Source organism: Neovison vison, chromosome 1 (genome assembly GCF_020171115.1).
Source record: "Neovison vison isolate M4711 chromosome 1, ASM_NN_V1, whole genome shotgun sequence".
NCBI lineage: Eukaryota > Metazoa > Chordata > Mammalia > Carnivora > Mustelidae > Neogale > Neogale vison.
This window is the reverse complement of record NC_058091.1, coordinates 145,588,648-145,609,350: the sequence shown is the minus strand read 5'-3', so window position 1 is coordinate 145,609,350 and position 20,703 is coordinate 145,588,648. Positions and strand designations below refer to the sequence as shown.

Below are 20,703 nucleotides of genomic sequence, written 5' to 3'. Positions count from 1 at the left end.
TACAAAAGTGTTCTCACATTTGTCTAACTTCTGCACAGCATCTCCCACATTGAGGAACAGGTAGTCTAGGTGGCTGCTCCGTGGGTGGCTGCCTCCCACACACAGAGTCCAGCTCTGAAGGAGATGCTACCTCATCTATCACTGAAGTTGAGTCATCATACTTTCATTCACTCATACACATTCGGAGTCTCCACAGGCTTTGCAAATTATTTCCCTTCACATCAAAAAAAAATTTTTGAATTTCAGATCTATTTAAAGTCCACTTCTTAAATAAGACAGTGCTCAACGGCTGACAATAGACATGCCTTCACCACCTTGTGCTCTTTGCAAATGTTTAGGGCATTTGGTAAGGCAATAGTTCAAACTATTTCTTAAAAAATACTGATACTAAAATAAAAATGGAATAGGCTGTGTAGGTATAACATATATACGGATTAAAGTTCCAGTGGGGTTTGCTGACATTTTCAGATTAAGGAAATTATATTATTTATATATATATAAGAAATCTAGCCATCACATATGTACCAGGCAGTACAGGGAACAGGACTGAGCAGGTTGGAAGTGTAGGTATAATACCACCCATTACTTTTGAATCTAAACTGGTCAGAGTAGAGCTCTTTTGAAACAGACAGTAGTTTTGCTTGTTTGTTAAAACTGTATTTATATATTGATAGGAAAACACTCATGGTTTAAAATTCAAAACATGTAACAGTTAGACAGCAAAGAGATTTCTTCATAATTCCTTTTTCCCAGGCTTCCTTGTTTCCTTGTTTCCTTTCAGCTCTGTTTTATGTGTATATAAGAACATGCATATTTATGTGTGTGATTTTGTTAGACATTGCCAAAGCATGTGCCATTAAGTTTTTTTTTCTTTTACCAATTTATAATACCACCAGCAAAGTATGAAAATAGCTTTTTCTCCACCTCAGTTGCCAAATTTATATTACTCCTCAGCTGCCAGGATAGAATTCTGCCTTTGTTTTTCCCTCCCTTGCAAGCCCCTGCCTGATCCTTACACAGCAAATTTTACCCAGGTCTTTGTTCCAGAAGTTCTATGTGTTTTCTGATATTTTCACCCCTTGAATATGTTTTTATGTAGTAGAAAAGGAATGGTTTTTCAAATCAGAATTGTTTTAAAATCTATAACAGTATAGCACATTTATGAACTTGGGCTCTGGGGGCCAGTAGTGTGGATTTGAATCCAAGTTCCAGTACTTACTTCCTGTGTGGGCTTAGGATAGTTATTCACCTCTTTGAAAATCAATTCTATCATGTAAATTGGGGAAAATAACTTGCCTTGCTGACAGGGTGTTAGGAATAAATGAGATAATGTGTATAAAGTGTCTGGAACTTGGAAGATGCATAAAAGATAGTGGCTTTTGTTGTTAGCTCTGTTATTAATAAAATCTATAATATGTATCATTCAGTGAAATATATACTACATATAAATAGGCTTAGGTTAAATGTTAACAGCAAGACATAAGGTTCACATTTTAAAGGGAGACTTTTATCTTTGAATACAGAAGACCATATGATGAGGAATTAGGGTATCAAAGAAGACAAACACTGAATTTGGGGTCACTTTGTTGGCTATGGAAAAGCCACCAGAAAAACCTGTTGATCAACCAAAGCTAAGTTTATTAGACTTTCTGCAATAAGGGGACCCTATGTAACATTGTGTCTTAGCCATATTGTAATAGGAGTGAGTCAGTGAGGGATATTTAAAGGGGTTTAGGGACCTGAGCTGGGTACTTTTAATAGTTGAGATTGGACAGAATGTATGATATTTTTGGTAGGCACAGTAAAGTAAGGGTCTTGAAGTAAGAATTAATGTGTGAACTGTTAGTTTTGACAGGTTAACTATTTTAGTTGATTTAAAATCTTACCACCCAGGAATAAGTATATCTTAGACCAAATAGCTGTTATTTTTGCCTGAGCCCTGTTACTGTTTAGAGAACTGGAAATAGGGCTTTGTTTAAGAAATTAGGACACTTAGGAAATTGGAGACTATTCGGTCCCAGGATTATTTCACACAGGGATTGGAAATTATGCTTTGTCTCAGAATTGGTTAGCACAGGAAACTATGTTGGTTTCAATTCTCAATCCCAACTTTGCTGCAAAAAATACCTGTAACTTGGGGCAAGACTGTCTACTTATTAGTAGTACTACCACCTACTTATTCCCTCCTCAGTGCCTGAAAGCCTAGTGAAAACTCTGCCTTCTAAGGAAGGTGAGGTTTAGGGCAGGGAGGCCAAATGTATTCTGGACCCTAGGGGAAATATGAGTAAATAAGGGCATGTATTTTGAGTAAAGATTCAGAAATGCTGAGATTTTCAAGAGAATAAAAATGAAGAAGTGAGGAGCCTGTTAGTAGCTGACGTGTCAGAAACAGGGTGTCATCAGGTGAGAAAAGTAGCAGGGAAGAGCAGTTCTGAACCGAAGACTAAATGCAGACCGTGTGCTAGGTCAACCTTTTTCATGCCACCATTTTGATATTTTGAAGGTCTGTTTGGTGGTTAAAGGAGGAAATAAGGGGTGCCTGTGTTGTAAGCATCAGCCTGTGGCTCAGGGCATGATCCCAGGGTCCCGGAATTGAGCCCCACATTGGGCTCCCTGCTCAGTGGGGAGTCTATTTTTACATCTCCCTCTTTGTGACTTCTCCTTCTGTGTGTATTCTCTATCTCAAATAAATAAATTAATCTTTTAAAAAAATAAAAGAGGAAACAAGCATCCAGTTAGCCGTTGGGGAGGAAAAAATTCTCTCTACCATTCTAGATGCTGTGGCTGATAGAGTAATATAAAACAGTTTGACAGGAGAAGAAAAAGTTAATTATGTATGTATGGCTGTAGGATCCATGGACAAGTTGGGCAATTGAGGCTTATATGTCATCCTGAGGTAGGGAATGGACTAGGGGCCTGGGGCTTGAAAGAGGAGGAGGGAAAATCACAGGAAGATAAAAAGAGCAGATGTTTGGTAATTAGAGGTTTGCCCTGCCATAACGATAGGTCATTTAGATAAAAGTTATCTCTGGTAAAAGCTCTTTCTCTGAGCCATCCGCTCTCCAATCTAAATTATTTTAGGTAGTTAAAAGAAAGGTGTTTGTTGTTGTTGTTGTAGTTTTTTATGTTTTGTGTGTGTGTGTGTGTGTGTGTTTTGTGTTTTGTGTTTGTTTGTTTGTTTGTTTTTTGTTTTTTTTTGTCTGCTGGGTCTTAACTGCCTTCAGCTTAAAGTAATTCACATGCCAGAGAGGTCATATATTCTGGTCCCATAATTATAGGGCCAAAATATTTCCTGAAATGAATGCTTCTTAATTTGGTTTGATTTTACCTTCTTCAATCAGGGGTAATAATACATTTCAATCAACTCTGATGCAAACACTGTTTACTGAGAATCCACTGTACACGTTACAGCTCTGTGTTCTTTCACAGCCACGTCTCACTAAGCTCTTCCCGCTATGAGTGTGGTAGGCATCATTGTCATGTTTCCGAAACAGTGTCTTGAAGTGTTTGCTTAGACAGGGATATTTCAATTGTTGAGATTCACTGCCAGGAACTGTACGTGATATTTTATTCTGCCTTAAAACATTTTTCTCATGTTATGTAGTCACAGGCTTAATGTCATGCCCTGGACTTGGTTCATAGAGCAGCAAATGGCAGAACTGAACTGAGATCAACTGTGGAGCATTTGACAATTTACTTTAAAATAATGATCTCAGACTCTAAAGGGAAATGGCCTCAGATATAAACAATTTTGCTTAGTGAAGGCCAAGGACAAGATAATGTTTATTCAGTTACTTTTGGTCCTCTGGAGTGTAAAGATAGATGATCAAGAGAAAGGAAAGAGACATTCAGACAGGTCAGCATTCCCTAGATCCTGGCAAGAGTGTGGTTTTTCCTTTTTTTCTCATATTTCCAGCAGTACTTAAATAAATAAAAGTCTATTTAGTTAGTCTTCTAAGTAAATTTAATAAAGAAAAGGAGCGTCATGTTGACGGATCCTAATACAGGAATTTGGTTATATTAATGAGTATATTAATATGTGGCCATATTATATTAATGGGTATATTAATATGTGGCCAGTGTTAGGGATGGCTTAATACTATTGCCTTTTCGTGTTCTAAAAGAAGAGTAATGCTATACTCCTCATACCCTCCCCCATATTGTGTAGGGGTGTGTGTGTATGTGTGTGTGTAAGGAGAGAGAAAAAAGTTTGTAGTTGTATCTTCTCTTACATGAATAAGGCACTAGGCACACAATATTTTGGGGGAAAAGCATTTTGTAAATGCAGACAGGTAAGACTTTTAACTCTGTGTTTTTTGAAAGAGAGTCCTGCTAACTTAGGTAGTTAAATTAGCTTAACTTGTGCTACTTAAGGGCTAGTGCTTTGGGCTTTAGTTGTATTCTATATACAAATTATGAACCTTTCTATAGGTCACATTGGTTTGTATGTGTGTTTTCTATCTTCCCTTCTAAAGTTATACTCTATAAATTCTACCACAGTACTGTTTTCCAAAGCATATTCCATGACCCAAAATAGATGTCATGTGGGAAAAAAGGGGTCTGTGATGAAATACTTTCGAAAAACTGGGTTAATAAAATTGAACAGATATCTTTATTGCAAAATTACTCAAACATATTTTTATGTTTATTCACATTTTAATTTTCCAAGAGTAGAACACTATATGCAGTTTTAAAAAATACTTTTTGACCTAAGCAATCTATCAGCTGTGCCCCTAAAAGAATTTTTTCACCACTCATTGTCTGTGAGTCATCTCAACAGGGGGTGTTGCTGTAAAACAAAAGTCAGCTGAATAATTCCAGTTTGGGATGCTCTGTTTAATTTTGTAGAAAAACTAGCTTGTTTTCTTCACATTTGAAAAAAAAATTACTGTTGATTTTATATGCATTGTGGTTTAAGCTTAGGTTTTACATATTGCTATTCCAAAGCTGTTGCTTCTTATGTTCCAGAATTATCATAAACTTCCTCCAGATGGAGGTGGTGGTTTGGTTATTTTTTCATGACTGATGTGAATATTGGGAGAGAAAATTAAATATTACATATTTCTACCCTGTGATTGTTTTTCCTATAAATAAGAATATCTTATTGAAACATGTTTACCTATAAAAGCTTATAGTGAGGTAAATATGCAAATAGATAATACATAGATTATGATGTCACTAAAGACCAACAACTATATTTTTCATTATGAAAATTAAAAAAAATTAAACTCTACTTAGACTAACTCTGATTTTGATTTCTGGGCTTAAGTGTTTGGATTAGCTGTTTTTTGGGACCCTTCCTAATCCATGCATATTTGATGAAATAGTGGTTGACTGGATGGAAATGCTAACTTCAAAAGAAATCTAGCTTGAATCTGTCTTGCCTGGTTGAAAAGAGGTCAATTAGACTGGAAAAGAGATTATACAAATCCTAAGAGGGTACTATTAATATACAATATATGAACAAATTTGAAAATTTGGATAAATAGGCATTTTTTAAAAAGATTTTATTTATTTATTTGACAGAGATCTCAAGTAGGCAGAGAGGCAGGCAGAGATAGAGAGGAGGAAGCAGGCTCCCTGCTGAGCAGAGAGCCCAATGTGGGGCTTGATCCCAGGACCCTGGGATCATGACCGGAGCCAAAGGGAGAGGGTTTAACCCACTGAGCCACCCAGGCACCCCATAAATAGGCATTTATAAGTGAAATATATACTTACCAAAACAAACCCCCCCAAAAAATAGAAAAATAAAAATGAAACAATACATGGCAAGGAAATTAATTTACTAGTTAAAAAACTTCCCCATAGAGTCCTGGTTCAGGAAGATTTATAGGTGATTTTGCTAGAATTTTAAGAAATAGATATATCCTGGAAAAAGAAAGGATATAAGGAAAGGATATAAGGAAAAGAAGTGAAGAGACACCTACTTATGTATTTTTTAGTTTATTACAAATTTAATAACAAAGTTGACTAAGGACAATACATGAAATAAAATTATTGTAGTGTATTATTTATGGATAGATACAGAAATCCTAAATAAAATATCAGCAAGAAAATACATAGGTTTAAAAGAAATGAACAAAAAGTAAAATAGGATTTATACTAGGAATTGAAGGCTAGTTAACTTCCAAAAATATTTATTAATCTAATCCACTCAATTTATAGGTTAAAGGAAAGTGCCATATAGCAGTTTTCTAAAGCTACAGAATAAGCAGCCATCAGCATGTTTACATTAATATTTCGTGTAAATTAGGATTAGGAGGGGATGTTCAGAAAACCATGGCTCTGTGTTTAACGAGAAAACTTTAGAAGCATTCCTGTTAAATTCAGGAGCACAGTGAAGTGTTTGTGCCATAATATTGTGGTAGGACAAGAGTGTGAGTAAATCTACATTAACACGATCGTTCCAGAATAACAGAGCAGATGGAGTGTCTTCAGAGAGACTAAAGCCTATGTGGGAACAGAGTCATTTCAGTAAATGGATTTGAGCTGCTAGATTCTCCACGATAAAAATAGAAATAAAATCACTTTAAAATGTTAGAATAATGCTGCAATACACATAGGGTGCTTCTATCTTTTTGAATTAGTGTTTTTATTTTCTTTGGGTAAATACCCAGTCATGGAATTATTAGATCATATGGTATTTCCATTTTTAATTTTTTAATTATGGATGAACCTAGAGGGCATTATGCTAAATGAAACATATCAGATTGATATAAGAAGGCAAATACCATATGATTTCACTCATATGTGGAATCTAAAACAAAACAAAACAAATGAATAAGGAAATTAAAAGCAAAAACACATACATAAATAGAGAGAACAAGCTCATGGTTTCCAGATGGGAGAGGGGGTGTTAGGGGATGGGCAAAATGGGTGAAGGGAAGAGGAAGATACAGGATTCCTGTGATGGAATGAGTGTATCATGGGACTAAAAGCGCAGCCTCGGGAATATAGTCAATGGTATTATAATAGTGTGTGCTGAGAGATGGGAGCGTAGAGAAGTTGAATCACTATGTTGTACACCTGAAACTAATGTAACATTGTGTGTTAACCCTATTCAAATGAAGACATTTTTAAAATGTTAGAGTAAAATGTAGTAAAATATGATCACAGGCTAGGAAAGAGTTTATTTAACCAGATACCATCAAGAAGTTAAAAAGAAAGAAGAAAATCTAAAAACTTTGTGTAGTAAATATACATTAAATTCTTTAATACACATAAAAATCCCAAACACTGAAAATATATTAATATTAGAATATAAAATACATTAATATATACTATTTAATGATTAAAATATTTATGTTTTAAATTTAATTTATATAAATTGATACTTCAGAAGATTTATGAAAGTCCTAAATATATATATTAAAGTCCTAAATATTAAAATGTTAGAATAAAATATGGCAACTCCATTTACAACCAACTGGTAGGAAAGGGTTTTTTAAACCAGGTACCTTAAGAAGTTATGAAGAAAGACAAATTTTGATACATTTTATAAAGATTAAAAACTTTTGTTAGATACGATGTAAATATTATTTATCATTTTAGAATTCTTCCTTATAAAAATGTACTATATATATAGAAAAAATATCAAAATTACAGAGATATGAATAAAATAATAGTAGTAATATCCCTACAAAATAACTGCTGTCAATTTTCTTCTGTTTCCTTTTGTGTTTTATTTTCTTTGGATTTATTCTATTCATTTATATGGAAAATGGAATCGTAGTGTGACTTGCTCCCTCAAAAAGAGGGGGATATTTCCTATGATTATGAATATTTTAATATTAATCTCTTAATGATTTTATTAAGTGCCAACCTGTTATTTAAAGATCTATTTAGTTTCTTTATCTCAAGATTTCTTTATATCCATAGACAATTTGATGCAAAATATTTTAGTAAGAGTAAAACATTTTTTGAGTCTTTCAAAACTTAAAAAAAAACAACTTCTGTTCAAAAAGTACACCATTAAGAGATGAGCAACAGAAGACACGTGCTATATACCCAACAGATCTATAATCATAAATTTAAAAAAGTGTGAATATGTGCTACAAATCTGACAGGAAAAGATAGACAACTCAGTAGAGAGATGGACAGAATATATGAACAGGTAACAACTGAAGAGAAAATGGAAAGAGAACAAACATGAAAAGATGGTTGACTTCATTAATAATGTATGAAAGCAAAATGAAACAATGAGATTTTATTTTAAACTCAGAACAACACATTAAAAGGTACAGAAAGTCAAGTGCTAGGGAAAATGTGGAACGTTTTCATACAGTTCTGGCAATTGGGTAACTTGGAACAAGCACATTGTACAGTCCCATGGCAACATCTGTTGTAGTTGAAAATGCACAGATACCGTGACTCAACTAACTATTCCATTTCTGGATATATGTTCTAGAAAATTCTAGGATACATAACTGTGTAAATGATAGCATCATTTATAAAAGGAAAAAAAACCCCTCAGATTCTTGTAAGTAGGGAAGGGGATAAACAAATTGTTTACTCAGAATATTATACAACAAAGTGAATAAATTATATGAATGCATAACTATGGATGGGTTTCAGAATACCTAAGGTTGAGTAAAAACAAAAGCAAATTGTAAATGTTCCATAGAGTGTGATAACATTTGTGCAAATTTAAAATGAAACAATCTGAGGGATTTGAAGTGGCGGGGGGGGTGGGAGGTTGGGGTACCAGGTGGTGGGTATTATAGAGGGCACAGCTTGCATGGAGCACTGGGTGTGGTGAAAAAATAATGAATAATGTTTTTCTGAAAATAAATAAATTGAAAAAAAATGCAACACCTAATGTATGACTTACACATTTTTTTCAAATAGCGTTTATTACAAATACATACAAATATGGATTGCATACTTGACAAATACAGGGTAGTGACTGATGCCAGAGATAGAGGGAGGGGGTAGGGTGGGGGAGGGGTCAGAGAAGGCATCAGTTTTATCTGCAGGATTTGTGGTCTTTGAAAAAAGAAGGTCTGAATTAAATATGATAGGAGTTTGAATGCTCATATTAACTCTGAGTGGTTGGTACACATCCATTTCTTGTATCAGCTTTGGCAGTATTCTGGAAAATCCTTTCAAAAAATTACAAAGGGGACACATTCACATTATCAGCTCAGTTACACAGCTGATAATGCTGAGCCTTTATTATTATTATTTTTTATAAAATATCATTTTCCACTGCTCCACTATCCATCACAGTTTCAGTGCATGTTAGCATCTGGGTCTTTCAGAGCTGGGAGTGCAGATATTACCAGTCTAGAGACGGTGATGAGATATCCATGTTCAACACTCCTCTGTTGGTTCCCCCAAACCAGTGTCCTGTTATCTTAACTGGAAAACAGCTCCAGTGATCTTTCCAGTGCCGTCTCTTCTGAAGCCTACCTGTTACCCCAGCATGCTTTTTCTTATAATCCAGGATTGCAAAGACATAATTTTAGAAATATATTTCAAAAGAACATTAGATTTTTGAAACAGAAACACAAGGGTGTTCCTTTATAGAAGTACATATCAAAGGAACTGTAAAAAGCTTGCTTCAAGTGACTCAAAACAGAGTTAGAAAATATTGCTCGGGTGTTGTGAAAAGGAAGAGGATTTTTATTGATTGCTCAATGTGGTGGTTCAAATTTCCTGTGAGGCCAAAGAATGACCTATCATAACATTGAGAAATTTGACACATGCGAGGTACCTTGAAAGTGTGCAGCTTTGAAGTGAAATAGACCAGTGCTGGCTGCTGCTTCTTTTTTTTTTTTTATGGGCTGTAATTTATATAATTCCAGAGTTTGAACAATTCTCCCTTTCTCCCTTCAAAAGATACAACAGTGTAGTAATCAGAGCTCCAGGAGAGCAATGCCATTCTTGCATGCATCAAGAGCTGGAATTCCTGCCATCCTGAATGCATCATGGTCCTTCTTTTGGTCCATTCTATTCTAATATCTGCACAGTGTATTTCTGAAGGGTGCTTTCTGTCTCTGTGCCATTTTATTTCCATCAATTTGTATAGATTGCCTATTTGTGCAGAACACTGGGCATGGACAGCAAGGTGAAGAACTCTCATTTTCTGCACTTCTGAAATAAACAGGGTGACTCCTCCTGGGCAATATTTGTTCGAAGGATATTGGTAATGAAGAGAGAGGGATAAACAGGACTTGAGAGCCCCAACTCTCTGATAGGGATCGTGCACTTTAATCCAACTGAATGAAGCACACACACACACACACACACACACACACACACACACGTATAACTAAACAAAGGTAACATTTGCTTCCTTAATCTCTATTTTAGTGACATCTTCCCCAGGTTTCCTTGTGCTGAAAGCCATACAATGAGACAGGAAGAAGGTTTCCAGAGGCCCATCAGATTTCGAAGCGTAATGCAGGCACTTTTGGTATCATTTACTTCATTCTCCTGTAATGGTTTCTAAGTGAAGCCCTCCATCCACTGTAAGGAACAAAAAGAATAATGGAACCTCGGGGATTGTTGCCTGAGAAAGAGCTGCGGAAGTTGACCTTCCTTTTTTGAAGCCAACACTTAGCCTTCTCTGATATTTTGTCACACGAAAGCTCTAAGTTTTATATTAGGAAAGGACGTTCAGGTCTGTGCTACCTGGGGTTGTATCTGTTCCCTCTCTCTTCTGATGGGAGGCTGGGGCCCTTCTTCCTGGGCTCAGCTAAACAAAAGGTATTTCTCTCATCACCAATGATAGAAAAAACTAAGCCACATTAAAAAAAAAAAAAAAGCCCACCTGAATAGAAGCAGCAATAAGCATTTGTGATTTCAACTATTCTAAGCCAATAGCTATTTACATTCATGTGTGTCCAAATCTAGGCCACCAGTCCATTTGTGTTGGCATCCTTTTTTTTGTTGAAAGGCTGAAAAGCCTCATGAATGGAGAGGGCACAGACCCCAGGCTTTATCTTTGCTTTGGAACTTCTGTGGATTTCATTCAATTTGATAGTGCTTTGGGGGCAATTTCTTTGTGCTTTACTTCTCCCGAGGTTTTATTGATGAAGATAAACTATATGAAGCACTATATTAGCACAGGAGGTTCTCTTTCAAAGAAGCATTTCAAAAGCCATTATGCAGGAGACAGCGAGAGAGATGTTTGCATAGTTGCTATTGGCCTTACGTGGGAAGGGTTCAGTTACCATTCTGGACCTCAAGGGACCGCCTCTGTTGCCATTTGGAACCTAGAGTAGCTCTGTGCTTGGAAGTCGTGGGCACAAATAGTTGTCTGCCAAGGTTCACGGCTGCACAGAAACTCAGAATAGGAGCGTATTTGGAAATGGGGTCGTTGGCAGATGTAATCTGTTAAGGACCTCGAGAAGAAACCGTTCCGTATCTAGAAAGTCCTTCTGTGAACACCGGGGTCTCTGTAGGAAGAGAGGATGCAGGAGGCCCAGAGAAGGCAGTGTGGAGAAGGAGGCAGAGAGTGCAGCGATGCTGTGGCAGACCCAGGAAAGTCAGGGGTTGCTGGCGACCTTTGGCAGGCAGCAGAGTAAGAAGTGAAGGACTTTCTTCCTCAGAGCCTCCAGAAGGAGCCAAGCCCTTGATTTTGGACTTCTGGACTCCTGAAATGTGAGAGGATGATTACCGAGTTTGGGGTCATTTGTTATGGCAGGCCCAGGGGAAAAAATTAGCATCCCACATCCATATCTGTTCTTCTCTCTCTTGTTTTTAAAAAGATTCATTAATTTATTAGAGAGATAGCTAGAGCATGTGCATGCACACATCGGGGGAGGGGCAGAAGGAGAGGAAGAGAGAAAATCTTCAGGCAGACTCACCGCTGAGTGCAGCCCAGAGTGGGGCTCGATCTCTTGACCCATGAGGTCATGACCTGAGCTGAAACCAAGAGTTGGATGCTTAACCAACTGAGCCACCCAGGTGCCCCCAGACCTGTTCTTCTAGGGAAATTTCTTGACTCTCCCCACCTTCCCTTCTTTGTCTTTTGGAATATATCAGGCTAGAACATCAGGATACAGAAAACGTTTACGTTAGCTTCAGTTTTTTACAGTCACTAAATCAAAGACGGCACTAGAAAGGTGCTGTTTGAGCATTTTTCTTCAGTTGTGCATCAACCATCTAGTGCTGTAGGATCCTGACAGCTGAAAACTATACTGTCTGGGCTTTCCATGGAGAAAGCTCTTTCTAGTGCCATAGATCTGTCACGTTGGGTAATAGTTGTATTATACCCACACCCCCACCCACACACCCTGGTACCAATATATACAGAGGCCTTGTGGCTCTATCCTTGGTTCTATGGCCATTGCATGCAGTAGTCCAAGATCTTGAGCACATGGCTGGTCCTTCCAGATCTAGATCATTGAATATACCTTTGAGTTGGGCTGTCAGTAAACATTTATTTCTGCTCCCTGCAGTCTTTGATATCAGTAGAGTTGTTTTACTGGGACATGAAGAAGATATGTGTGTTTGTAAGAGGACCTTAGCCCCTCACTATGTTTTTTTGATGAAATTTCCAGTTGCAAAGACAATGTGTGTAGACTTATTTTTTTTTTTACAGTCTTGTGGTCTTTTATTTATCTATTTATTTTTTTACATTTATCATGCCATGAATTCATAAAGAATGGGTTCCAGCAGCTCAGGCTCCTTTCCATCGGCTCTCACAAAGTGTGCTTCTTTGGGTGGTATAGGTTGATGTTTCAGCTGAACCTAAGTACCCTTCTCTTTGGCTTCCTTATTTTTCCTGTCATTTTCCTTCACACATTCAGGAAGCTCTCTCAGAACTATGAGTGTTTACTATATTCAATACATACACAAATTCTCTTGGCCAAAATCTTGTCTGTCACTTGTTTGTTGGCAGCAATGCCAACGGTATGCTGGGTAGCACTGAAGACTCCCAGTTTTGCCATGGTAACATTTGTGGGGATATTCCTTTGTGAACAGTGCCCATTCCCTTGATCTCCCAAATATCACCTTTTTTTGTAGATTCACATGTATGTGACCAAGGGAACAGCCCCATGTTTTCTAAAAAGGCTAGAGAACATATACATAGCAGGTACCTTTCCTCTCTTCCTTTCAGTTGGTCATTCTGGGGAATTACTGGAAGATAGCAGTTCTGCCCCAAAGGTAGTCTTTTTTTTTTTTTTTAATACCGATTAATAAAGGAAATTCTTTATTTTCAGGTGGGTTATACTGAGACAATAAGCAGTGTTTCATGGGTGAGTGCCATGTCCTCTTTATTCCTGAAGGTTGTCTAAAGAGCAGTTGTCTTAGAGCTGAATAACAGGGCACCATGTGTAGACTTAATGATCTCTCCTTTTCCTCTTGGCAAGTCTCTTTAAGACCTGTGCATTATGCCTTCCATGCTCTTTGTACTTCATGATCCTTCTCCTTCAGCAGAATGACTTGCTGTCTTTTTGTGCCACTACTTACACAATTGTACTAAAATTTCATTCTTTCAATTGGTTCAGAATAATAATAATAATAATAATAATAATAAAACAACCTCCTTTGACTCCGGGATTTATTACCTAATTGACTACTGTATCCTGATCTCATGGTCTGCTCCCCACTGTTCACTAAGTCCCAGCCCTGCCTCCCTTGTCTGGTGGTTTTCACCGGAGGAAGATCTTCTGGCTTTAAGGCCTTTCGCACTGGCTTTTCCCTGCACCTGAATTTCCTGTTAGCACCATCTTATCTCTGGTGCCTCAGTGTTCATGACTCCATTATATCAAATAGACTTTTATTAATTATAAAACCTTATTTATTTCTTTCATAGTATTTATTATATTTATTTGATGAATATTCCATTAGGATAGAGACTCTGTCTTGTTTCCTAACACAGAGTCCCAACACACTTATGTTGCCAACACAGTGCATGGCACATGGTAAGCAACCAAGAACATTTGATGTTGACAAGTGGATGATACAGACATAGATCAAATATTTCTACTAATACATGGTTATTGACTATGTTATGTGCTATAAAGGAAAAATCTCAGAGCTTTGAGGTTATTTAATGGGGAGTTAGGGATGGCTTCCCTGAGAAAACAGTGCTAACTATGGCACTTGAAGAATGAGTAATATGGACCATGGTCAAGGCAGGGAACATTTTCCAAGTGAAAGAAAAGAGCATGTACTTGGGCTCAGGGGTGAGAAGTAACGTGATGCATTCAAGGACCTAAAAGAAGCCCAGTGTGCTGGAGTTCAGGACACCAAGCAGAGGACAACAAAGGAAAAGAAGGACAGACTGTGCACATAACTTTTCTCTCCCAGGAGATTGCACACTCTCTGCATGGGGGTTGAGTTGGGGGTAGGGGTATGAGGATGGATGGGCAATGACTTTTTTTGTTTTTAATTTTTTGGTATCTCCAGAATAATGGCTGATAGGTAGAAGCAGCTCAGTTAATGACATTTAAACAGAGGGGGCTTGGAGTTAGTACTTCCTTCCAAAGTCAGCTCATGTGCAGCATCTGCAGATCAATAATTACACAGCTTGGAGAATAGCTATTTCTGTAGGGAGCCTGGCTTCCATAATTGTTGGTGAATAGACTCATCAGATGTGCCTAGAAGTCCTTATTCTTTCAGCACACGTTTATCATCACATTTTGTTCCTTATTATCTCAGGGGTCTTAACTTTTAGGAAATGTCTGTGTCCAAAAGGTTGAGTGGGATAATCTGACTGACCAATGGATGACAGGAAAATTAGACTTTGTTTTATCAGATAAAGGATATCCATTGCCCATTTTAAAAGGCAGAAACAAGCTCTGGTTTATGCTTTGGTGGAAGAAAAAAAATACTCAAACTATTAACAAAATTCCTTCTCTCAAAATCTCATGTATTCCTATTTTTTAAAAAATCCCAAATGGAGAAATTTGTTTAAAATGGAGAAAAATGGAGATGAAATGCCTTTCTGTTAAGTTATTACATTGCATTTTATTTGTGAGATTGTAGTTCTTTGAACGTGCTCCTGGAGTGGGGAAAATCCAGTAGTTTTAGGTACCGGTCATTAGTAGAAACATGCAGTGGATTTATTATTTGAGAAGTAGTGAAACTAAAGCATTTCCTAAGAAGCTTTGCTCTAGCAGCTACTCACTAGTAGTGACTTGAAAGCAGAAGTTATTACATTTCACCAGATAAAGGCTTGTTGCACATTTATTTTAAAAGTTGTTTCATTTGGTCATTGCTATGAAGGTCACATTAACTATAGTCAAGAAATGTATTCTAACAAGACAAAATGGAATTGCATACTCCTATTGCCATGATTAATTTGTATTTTACACCTTAACATTCAATATGATGGAATGTCATTAAACTGTGAAGCTGGCATTAATGAGGTCACCTGGTTCATACCAGGGTTTTGCATGGCATTTATTGATTTAACTGACTTCAAAAATTATACTCTGAATAATATTTCAAATGAAAGGTAGAAATGTCCTCATTCTTAGTCTTGGACATGGAGTTTCAAGGGTTTAAAAGACCTCCTTAACCCATTCCCATTTTAAACAAACTTTTCTTTTTCTCAAATCACATTCCACCAAGTGCTCATGAAAATTTTGAAACATAGATTTAAACTTTCAGTTTATTTTGTGATGTTATTTTGTTATGTAGCTTGTATTTTTGAAAAAGTGCTGATAATGATCAGAAAGAGAGTTATTAATAGTCTCATTAAAATTTTACTAATAACTAATTAATGTTACTGATATCTGAATTTGGATTAATGCCAAGATAGAAAATGTTGAAAAGTTTTATTACTTTTATTATGAATTTAATTTCTCTACATATCACTTATTTCCCTCCCTTGTGTTCCTTTTTCATTTAGGTATGACAAATCCTTTGGCATATAAATCTTGGAGGGTAGGATAGAATATATTATTCAACCTCCAAAACATATGAATAGATCAAAAATTTTGTTTAAATACAGTGATTGAGCAGGACTGATTCAAATCATGTCTGTAAGTGAAAATAATTTTCTTGCCCAAGAAAATATCTCAATACTAGCCAACCTTTTAGAATGGAATGACAAAATTTATGACTGACTTCAAAGTATGGCTTTTATATCTAGAGCGCAAGATCAGTGCCTTTCAATGGACTGAATGTGGTAGGTGTACAAAGTGGCTGACACACCGTAGTCACCTAATAGTTCCTCAGCTTACTCTCCTTTAGTTATAGCAACGCCTCTCCTCAGGTGACGCCTGGACCAGCAGCATCAGCATTATATGGGAACTAGTTAGAAATGCAGATTCTCAGGCCCGACCCCACTCTGGGGCTGGGGCCAGCAATGGGAGTTTTAATAAGCTTTCCAGATGATTCTGATGCATGCTCGATTTTGAGAATCTCTGCTCTCAAACTTCATCTATTGAGCTTTTGCTAATTTTCTAGGATATCCCTTAAGAAAAATGAACTTTAATTCTTCTCACTTTCTCTTTCATACTTTCCTAACACAGCTAACCTTTGTTTAGTTCTGGATGATATGTTTGAACTGTGCTAACACCTTAAGAGAGGATGTCACCTGATTGTTGCTACAATATCCTGTTATTACATCCATTCTAGAGATGGGAAAACTGGGGTTTTAAGAAATTGCATAATTTGCTGAAGGTCAAGGTCGCTAAGCTGGTAAAGGAAGTGAGGATTCAAATCCAAGTGTCTAATATTTGCTTTTCATCGTTGCACTCACTAAAAAGCTCTTTGTTATTGAACAATTAAGGCATAGCCAAAGCTACTAATAAAAGTGCGGACAGATCTATTAGATTCCCCCTTACATTCGATCTCAAGATTTCCAACTGTAATCTAAAATGAGCAATTACTTGTTAGTACTGTATATGTTTTAGTTCCCATTTGTACTAGCTCTAGTTGTTCAAACTGACATGTCCCCCAAGGTTGAAACTGGTAATAACCTTAAAAACACCAGCCGACAGAATTTCACTTCAGCTGCATGTTCAGAACAAGTGTATATGGAATACAGATATTTTGCTTCTTGGAAAACAGCAACACATGTTGACTCAGCAGAGCAGTAGAAGATAAAGCAGAGAGGAGAAAACAGCAGTTCAAGGAAACCTGGGGTGGGTGTTGGGGGGTGGACGTGGAACAGGGCAGATAGCAGAATGAACAATGCCAACCGTCCTCCACATACCCCAGGGAATAAAAGTACTGACTACAGCATCCTTGTTAGAAGGGAGGAATTCATGACTCGGGTTTCCAGTTGGAAAGTCCCAGGTGAGCCGTATCAGCAAGCATTGTGACCACTAGACCCGGATTTTTGTGTTTGGCTCCAGTGCAAGAGAAAACTATGGAACAAGCAGCTTCCGCGGATAAAGAGGGGGGCCCCTAGCAAAGGCGAGGATTGCAAGGTTGATGCGAGCAGGGGAAGGTCTCTGCTGGTCACCTCTCTTTTTGCTTTACCTTCCCTCACCCTCATATTTTAGAAGCAACTCTCCTCAACGTATTTATGTGTCCTTGGAATTTCTCTTTAATGCTAAGTTTGTCCTCTGTTTGTCAATGACTGGCGATGATGTTGGAATTCAGATGAGGGGAGCTTTCCAATTATATTTGGGGTCACTTCAGGTCTGGGATAAGCAGCGAAGCTGGGCTGTTATCATACTGTAATAAAGCTGCCATCCTGGGCCATCCGGCTTGGCTTGGAGAACCTCCCCAGATAGCCCTGGTAGGTCAGCTCTTCAATGGCACATTTAAAGCACAGGACCCCTGCAGGGCACAAGAGGCTTTGAACAATTGAGTGTAATCTTCTTTTTAATGTTATGTTTTCCCCAGGATAACGCCTAATTGCTTTGTAAATGGTCCTGGTTTTTGCCTCTAACGATCTTGCACAGAAGGCAATTATGGATTTTTTTTTAATGTGTAAAATACTTTCTCTGGTCTGTCTCTTTCAACTTTTATGTATGCTGCCCAGTTAGACAACCTGTACAGCTTGTCGTTATGACTCCTTGTCATCTTCCAAGTTCTGTCTTTCATTCTTTAAGATTTTCATGTTCTCTGATGAAGAGGTGAGTTACCAGGTGACCACATCCACGGTACTTCTGTGGCTTTGCTCTCCAGGCAGAAAAGGGACTTACTCACTTTTCATATAACTGATGAGGCTCCCCGTGCTCAGATCTCTGTGTCTAAGCCTGAACAGTCTTGGGTAGAGAATCCGGGAGTTGTGAAGGCTGATTCCTCTTGGGAAGACAAGCAAGATGCCCAAAGTAACCTTCCTAAAAGCTATTAATTCTCAGTTGTTGCTTAAATTTCAGAACTGGGGCTTCAAATGCAAAGTGTGTCTCTCATCCGGGGTACTGCACTGTCTGCTGGCGAGGAGATTCTGCCCCTTACATCGACCAGCAGATCGATTTTCTCTTTAGAGACCAAAACTCAAGTCCTTTTCTATTCCTTTCCAGGGAACTATCCCTAGTTTTTCATAATTACTCTAGTAGTCCTTCCTGCCAGAAGCCCACCTTCCTTTCAGCTCTTCACAGTCTTGGATCTTAGTTATGTCGCCCACATTGGCTTACCTGTAGCCTCACCATTCTGTGAAGTGTTCATGAAAAGGGGATTTGGCATTCTTGCCTTTGTAATCATCGCGCCTGGGTGGCTCAGTGGGTTGAGCCGCTGCCTTCGGCTCGGGTCATGATCTCAGGGTCCTGGGATCGAGTCCCGCATCGGGCTCTCTGCTCAGCGGGGAGCCTGCTTCCCTTCCCCTCTCTCTGCCTGCCGCTCTGCCTGCTTGTGATCTCTGTCTGTCAAATAAATAAATGAAATCTTTAGAAAAAAAAAATCTCTGAGCTTATGCAAGTCCTGTTACTTTGCCCTTCAGGGAAAAAATGTAGTTGTTAGGTAAGACAGTAATTATCCCTTTCCCGTGACTGTTTCTTGGTGACTGAATGACACCATGGATATTTGTGACCTTCAAAGGTCACAAATGCTATTGTTACCTGTGTAAAAACTACATCAGAAAGGATTTGATTTGGGGGTTGATTTTTTTGTTTGTTTGTTTGGTTGTATTGAGTATTGTTTTCATGTGAAGAGAATGGCAAAACAAAGTTGATGATTTGTTGAAAAGCTATTCTGAATTTAAATGCTTGATTTGGATACATAAGCTGAAACAAGCCTTTCTCTCATTAATATTTGGCTACGGCAATTTTGACTGGATGTATCAGTGTACTTCTGCTTGGACATAAGGATGTTTTGGGGAAGTTCAAGGGCATGCAGATTGTCAGATATGGACTCCTGACCTGGCTGTGCCCTATCTAGCCTCTTGGCCAGTCGCAAAATTGCTCTGGGCCTGGGTTCTTTCAGTTATACATTGAAGAAGTCCTATCAGGTGCTCCAAAAGTTGTTTCAGTACTTGAGTCCTGATTTCCTGTTTTCAGGTATCTCATGATGACAGAAGGGCTGGTAAGACAAAAGCTAAAGAGGAACCTCCATGAGTGGGGTGGTGTTTTTGGAATGCAGGTTTCTGCAGAGTTCACTACAGATGCACACACTTCCTCTCCCAGGGTTGGCCCCGGCAAGGTCAGCTCATTCCTGCATTTAAGTGTGAGGCAATGAACTTGCATTGGCAGTATTTCCATTGGTTAAGTAAGTTAGATGATTTGCCAGAAGGCTCATCTTTTCCGGCAAGGCCACTGAAGTAGGAAATCACTCTTCATCGGTGTATCATCAATAATTTCTCCACCAGGGAATGAATACCGCAAATAGTTCGGAGTTATCTTTCTAGTCTTTTCATCAGACGTTTATATTGTTTATAAACAAAGTGAGGTATCTTGTTCTGTTCTCTCATATTTGTATTATGTCATTAATATTCTTCAAAAATATTTCTTTCTTGGGGCCCCTGAGTGACTCTGTTAGTGAAGCCACTGACGGTTGATTTTGGGTCGGGGTCATAATCTCAGGGTCGTGGAACAGAGCTGTGCATTGGACTTCATACTCAGTGGGGAGTCTGCGAGATTCTGTGTCCTCTCTCTGCCCACCCCCCAACTTGCACTCCTGCATTCTCTAAGATTAATAAATAAAATGTTCAAAAAAGATTTCATTCTTGCATATGTTAAAATGTATATTTTCGGCCAGTTTTAATCCATTTTTAAGCTGTTCTTCAAACTCAGGGTTTGGATTCATTGAGTGCTTTTCACACAGCAATATTTATTTATTTATTTATTTATTTATTTATTTATATCAACGTAGAATGTATTGCTTGTTCAGGGGTATAGGTCTGTGAATCATCAGTCTTACACAATTCACTGCTTCACCATAGCCCCTACCTTCCCCAGTGTCCATCACCCAGCCTCCCCAGCCCTCCCACCCCTTCCACGCCGGCAATCCCCAGTTTGTTAGGTGTGATCTCACTTTATATTCACAGTAACCCTGTGAAGTAGGCATTACGATTATTGCCATTTTCTAGACCTGGCAACTCAACATTAGAAAACTCAAGTGAATTTCTTCAAGTTACCCAACTAGTAACTGGGGAGGCCAGCATCCACATGCAAGCTGTGAGTCTAGATCCTCAGGTCCTCACCAACTACCTCAAGGAGTGAATCTGTAGTAGTATGTAGTATTGTCTACATAAAATGTGTCAGAGATGCTCTAATCTTAGTGGTTTTTTTCCCTGAAATACTTACATAATTAAGAAAATGGAAGGAAAAATGGCTATTTGACCATATATATATATTTACATATATATATATCATTGCTCTTCTCTGAATTTTGGTTTTCTCATTTATA

General features: G+C 37.9%; 1 pseudogene; it reads right to left on the bottom strand.

The window, feature by feature from the left end:
- Positions 1-12,591: 12,591 nt before the first annotated feature.
- Positions 12,592-13,080, bottom strand: LOC122900195 (annotated as a pseudogene).
- Between the last annotated feature and the right edge of the window lie 7,623 nt (positions 13,081-20,703).